General features: G+C 37.0%; 1 pseudogene; it reads right to left on the reverse strand.

Moving 5' to 3' along the window:
* Positions 1–4,474: 4,474 nt before the first annotated feature.
* On the reverse strand, positions 4,475–4,887 carry LOC132018730 (small ribosomal subunit protein eS17-like; annotated as a pseudogene).
* Between the last annotated feature and the right edge of the window lie 1,912 nt (positions 4,888–6,799).

A 6,799-nucleotide genomic window follows, 5' to 3' on the forward strand; every position in this document is an offset into this window, starting at 1 on the left:
GATCTCAGTGCCCTGGGATCGAGCCCCGCATCGGGCTCTTTGCTCAGCGGGAGCCTGCTTCCTCCTCTCTCTCTGCCTGACTCTCCGCCTACTTGTGATCTTTCTCTCTGTCAAATAAATTAATAAAATCTTTAAAAAAAAATAAATTGTTGTTGTTTTTGGAAAAGAAAGTGTTCTTAAATAACACCCCAATTAAGTATGCAAAAGTGGAAACAAATGAAGGTAAGAACATCTTTCAGAAAGAACAGGGCAAATAAGCAAAACAAAATGCAGAAGAAAGACAATAGAAAATTAAGGGATCATCCCAGGAGGGCCCAACATCCAAATAATAGGAATTTTAGAAAGAGAAAACAAGAGAATTTTTCTAGAAATGATGGGTCTTATCTAGACCTTCTATATGCATCATCGTTGCAGAGAGGACTCCTACCCATGCAGAATAACAAGTGACTTCTTGAGAAGCTTTAACTCCATTTTCAAGCTTCAAGGCAGCAACTGCGCATTGATGTTTTGGGTTACCTCTCTCTTAACAGGTGTCAAAAGTGAAACCCAGCATCAGGAAGAGAGCTTCTGGTCCCAACAGCGTGGGTCAACAGGGTTTCATACAGTGTAACAAAACTCAGCTTCTGTAGATCTCACTGCCACAATCAACAGAAGTCAAGAGGAGTCCCAGAACCTAGTTTTTCCTTTCTCCCCAAATCCAGAGCCTCCTTGCTATGATCTGCTTTTAACCCATAAGGATTTATAAATACTATTACATCTTTTTTTTGTATCCATCACCTCTATGGCATCCCTTAGATGTCCTACCAATCCTCACAAAGTTCTGCTATTCCTGATCTCCTTTCCCCCAGCACCTCACTAATTCTGAAACCTTTTCCACTCTGCCCTCTATCATGGCCCATCCTTGTCAAAAATCTCATGTACATGCTCTTACTTAAATACGATATGCTAAATACTCTCCCTCTATGCTTCTTTTAGCTTCTTGTTCTTATGTTGAAGAAATATTCTTATTCTTCATGGTTGCTTTCAAACCATTCTCTTTCCCTCCTACCTAAAATTCTCTACCTTTGAATATCCTCTCATTAGATTGTATCCTCAACATGGTTAGTGTCATCTAAAAGGCCGTTGGCTTAATCTTCTTTATTGCTATTTTTATTCGCTGTCACTCTTACATTACTCCTGACTTTCTTCCTATTAATTTAAAGATAAATCTAGATAAAACTTCCAACAGCTTTGCATCTTACTTTCTATGACTTCTCTCTTCAAAAAGCTTGTCCTCCATCCTACTCTAACTCCAGTGGTTGAATCCTAGAACTTGTCATTGCCGAGAACTTCAACCCTTTCATAATTACAGACACCTCTTGCTCACTACCATTACCTATCATTTCATTGCATTTCATCCAGTGCTCCAAAAATGCTTTAACCCAACTAAGATTTCCAATTCACTGATACTTCCTCAATTTTATTCCTTCACATTCTCTCTGTCTCCCCTTTACTCACCTTAAATTCCCCGTTCCGTCATTATAATCATTCCTGTCTTTCCCTTGTTCCCATTCTCCTTCCTGAATCTTTGATAAATCTCAACCACGACTGTTACCAAGCTTTCTTCCCACACCATGCCTGGACCCATGAATTAGCTGAAGATAAATTTACTTTATTGTTCTCTTTTTTCATTAGAACAAAAGGTGCCTGGGTGGCTCAATCTGTTAGGCATCAGACTCTTGGTTTCTGCTCAGATCATGTTCTCAAGAGTCATGGGATGGAGCCCTGCTACTGGCTCCCCTCTCAGCAGGAGTCTGCGAGGTTTTCTCCGTCTCCCTCTGCCCTTCTCCTCACTCATGCACATTCTTTCTCTAAAAACAAAACAAAACAAAACAAAAAACAAATAAAATCTTTAAAAAAATCAGAACCAAAGATTCAGATTATTCTTAAAACTGGTCAGTGATCATACAGTGTTACTCCAGTATGGTTCATTCATTCTCACACTCTCCTAGAAAACATTTCACAACTTCCCTGCTTTCTGAACTTCTAACACCCCTACCCTCATCTTCATTTCCAGATGATCATTTTGCTGCCTACTTTCTTTAGATGATTGAAGCAATCAATAGAGAATATCTATAATTACTATCTCTACATCCTTCCACAACTTGTATTCACTGATCCTACATTTTGCTTCTAATCCATTCAACAGATTTATTAAGCACCCCCTAGTAAGTGAGAACATAGAAATAAGGCATGGTTCTTGCCTTCACAGAGTTCACAGCCTCATTGGTGGAGCCAGCAGTCTTCTTGAGAAAGTGGGTCATCATTCTATCAGAGAGGAGATAACTTCATTACCTCTGTCTATGTTATTTGCTCAAGGTTTAGAACTAGCAAACTCCCTTTTCAGCCTTTACCCACCTGACGGCAGAAAGAATTAAGTGGAGCATAATTATTCAAATCAGAAAGTATCAAGATCATCTTATAATCATACAGAAAAAAAGTGTGACACTGTTAATTACTGCAAATGATTGCGATTGCTGATTGAGAGAAGAGTGCCTGCTTTTAAGGGCTGGCCGTTCCATGATGATGGCATAGTGCCATCTGCTGGATGCCAATTCTGGCTCATGATGTGATCCATCCAAGAAAGCTCCAGAGTTGTGTAATTGTATGAAGAATTCCGCTTCCTAAATAATTTTTTATTTCAAAACCATTCAAATATTTAATCTTGTACAAATGAGCAGAGATTCAATATGAGAGAAGATATCCAGTGCCTCAAAATAAATAATTCTGAATGCTGGAAAGAACTATGGGGACCATCTGGGCCAAACTATTTTGGCCATCTTACAGATGACAAAACTGAGGCCCAGAGACCTTGTATGACATTTAAAGGTAATATTATGAGAGCTGGATGGAGCTGGATCTATGAATCTTTATCAGTTATCTCAGTTATCTTTCTGATACATCCATATTTCATTCCTTATTTTCCACTTAGCTGGCTGGTTATGTAGTAGGCATTATTATTACATAGTATTATATAAATTACATTTATATTATAAGCTTTTTATGGATGGAAATGCGAGGTGTTCTAATCTAATTTCTTTTCTTCATTTTCCTGATGATAATTGACTAAGAACACAATGACATTCCCTACTCAGAGTCCAGGCCTCTTCCTTTAATTAAATGTTGTTTTTTTTTTTCTTCCAGAAATATTTTAATAAAAATTGGCCATTTCCAAGAAACACCCACTGCATGCCCATCAATAAAAGATAACCATTAACAAAATAGAAAATTTACCATATGGCTATGATCTAAAGAAAAAAAACGGGCACTCAACCACAAAGTCCAATATTAAAGTCATATTCCTTTTTATTTAAGAGATAATCTCAAATGTAAAAATGGCTGGTTAATAAGGAAACTAAACAAACAAACAAAAAGTATGAGATGATAATTGAATTGCTGCTTTCAATTTCTGATGGTTTATAATAGCATCACTTTTAATTTTTTAAATAACAAATTACTATATTTCCAAAGAACTGTGTTTTCTAACAAAAGCTAGAATAAGTTTAGTTTTCCATTAATTCCTGGAAAAAGTACTTCTTGTTGTTGCCAAATTCCTTACAGTAACATTAAAAAATAAACAGATGCTTCTGTATTTTTGTTGTTTAAGGGCCAAGTTAGTGAGATGAATATCCTTGGAAATTTGAGAATATGCAATCAGATACCCTACCCCTCTTCCTAGATCTTAATTGTAAATACCTTGATGGAAATACATCTCTTTCTAGATCTTAATTGTAAATAACCTGACGGAAATACATTCAGATGTTATTTGAATTTATTTTACGAGGCAATAAATATTTTGAAAGGAAAATGAAAGGACTAATAACCCATATATCTTAAAGTAATATGTTTATACTAGTCAGTAACTTATAAAACATATATCTTATTATTTTAATACCATACTAATTTAATTTCAAACCAGTAATATAAATTTTATTCCACAATTGTTTTTGAATTCTTACCACATGTTGGGCACCTGCTGATGGTGCTAGATGCTTCCATTGCATAAATAAATGTGCCCAGGAAACTCAGTGGGTAGGGATATAGCAGGATGCTGACCAGAGGAAATCTTCTGTTGTTTTGGGATTTTGGAAAACTTCCTCCCAATCCAGTGTAAGAATATTTTCCTGAGTCTTTTTCTACATATTTTTGCTTTATTGAATGATGTCCTTCTTGAAATAGGCCAGTTCAAGATCTCTAGAGCATGTTTGAGGTACAAAAGCATAAGGGAAGTTTCCACTTCTCACTTTTTTGTTCTCAACTTTTACTTATCTCCAGCTATTTTTTACCATATCAGTGACTTATAAAGGTTGTTTTCTCTAGATAAAGCGGATATAGTAATAATACTAATAGCTTTTCTTCTATAATCAGGATCTTCTGTTGTTGTTTCCAAGGCCTACTGAAGATATTACAGCACAGTAGAAAGATTCATATGGCTTCATGTGGCATATGGCTTCATGTGGCATCTGAAATTCACCCCAACTGTGGGCTGAGTGATCTGCAGGTTGGACAGGCTGCCAAAGTCCAAGACCTTCAACATCTCCTTAGTGTCACAATCTACTTCAAAGATCTCGTGATCCAGGATTGATACCTCAAAAAAATAACTCTCTCTCCCTTCTCCCTCCTTCTCCTGCAGTTTGATTGGGGTCCCTCTCACTGGGCCTCTGTGAATCCCTTAGTCAGATGTGTCACACAGCCTGCTACCTCGTTGTGGAGCATCTTGATGGGAATAATGGTGACCCTGATCAACTCGTGCTTGGAGGCGTGGGAATCCCTGCCCAGGTCCGTGTAGTATTTCCCAATGATGACTTATGCCACAGTATTTACAGTTTGGGTGTCAATGCACTGCATGTTGACAGGTCACTGGTAAAAGAGCAATATGGCTTTTTTTTTTTTTAAAATCTCCTGTAATGTTCTCTCAAGAATCAGCATGCTGCCATATGTTACTCATTTTATTCATTAACTAGAGGCTCCATGAATATTTTTTCCTGCCAAAGCTATCCAAGACCAGATGCGTTCTTAACCAATATTTTGGTTAAAGTCTCCATTAAAAATTTAAATTATTCCTTGTATCCTGCCACATTACTGAATTGCTGTATGAGTTCTAGTAGTTTGGGGGTGGAGTCTTTTGGGCTTTCCATATAAAGTATCATGTCATCTGCGAAGAGAGAGAGTTTGACTTCTTCACTGCTAATTTGAATACCTTTTATTTCTCTTTGTTTTCTGATTGCTATTGCTAGGACTTCTAATAATATGTTGAACAAGAGTGGTGAGAGTGGGCATCCTTGTGTTCCTGATCTCAAAGGGAAGGCTGTCAGCTTTTTCCCATTGAGGATGATATTTGCTGTGGGTTTTTCATAGTTAGATTATATGAAGTTGAGGAATGTTCCCTCTATCCCTATACTCTGAAGCGTTTTAATCATGAATTGATGCTGGATTTTGTCAAATGATTTTTCTTTATCAATCGATAAAGAAATCAACTGAGAAGACCATGTGGTTCTTCTCTCTTCTCTTATTGATTTGTTCTACCACATTGATTGATTTGCGAATGTTGAACCATCCTTGCAACCCAGGGATGCATCCCACCTGGATACAAAGTCAATGTACAGAAATCAGTTTCTTTTTTATACACTAACAATGAAAACACAGAAAGGAAAATTAGAGAATAGATTCCATTTACTATAACACCAAGAACAATAAGATACCTGGGAATAAACCTAACCAAAGAGGTAAAGGATCTGTACTCGAGGAACTACAGACCACTCATGAAAGAAATTGAAGAAGACACAAAAAGATGGAAGACCATTCCATGCTCATGGATGGGAAAAATAAACATTGTTAAAATGTCTATACTTCCCAGAACAATCTATACTTTCAGTGCCACTGTGATCAAAATTCTACCGGCATTTTTCAAAGAGCTGGAGCAAACAATCCTAAAACTTATATAGAATCAGAAGAGACCCTGAATTGCTAAGGAAATATTGAAAAAGAAAAACAAAACTGGGGGCATCATATTGCCTGATTTCAAGGTTTACTACAAATGATAGTAGTAAGTGGTACTGGCATGGTACTGGCATGCACATAGACCAACAGACACATAGACCAGTGGAACAAAGTAGAGAGCCCAGATATGGACCCTCCACTCTATGGTCAAATAATCTTCAATAAATCAGGAAAAAATATACAGTGGAAAAAAGACAGTCTCTTCAATAAATGGTGCTGGGAAACTTGGACAGCTATATGTAGAAGAATGAAACTTGATCATTCCCTTACACCATACACAAGGATAAACTTGGAATGGATAAAAGACCTCAACATGAGGCAGGAATCCATCAGAATCATAGAGGAGAACATAGGCAATAACCTCTTCGATATCGGCCACAGCAACTTCTTTCAAGATATATCTCCAAAGGCAAAGGAAACAAAAGCAAAAATGAATTTCTGGGACTTCATCAAGATCAAAAGCTTCTGCACAGCAAAGGAAACAGTCAACAAAACAAAGAGGCAACCCATGGAATGGGAGAAGATATTCACAAATGACAGTACAGACAAAAGGCTGATATCCAAGATCTATAAAGAACTCCTCAAACTCAATACACACAAAACAGATAATCATATCAAAAAATGGGCAGAAGACATGAATAGACACTTCTCCAATGAAGACATACAAATGGCTAACAGACACATGAAAAAAATGTTCATCATCACTAGCCATCAGAGAGATTCAAATCAAAACCACATTGAGATACCACCTTACACCAGT

This window comes from Mustela nigripes, chromosome 5 (genome assembly GCF_022355385.1).
Source record: "Mustela nigripes isolate SB6536 chromosome 5, MUSNIG.SB6536, whole genome shotgun sequence".
NCBI classification, from domain to species: Eukaryota; Metazoa; Chordata; class Mammalia; order Carnivora; family Mustelidae; genus Mustela; species Mustela nigripes.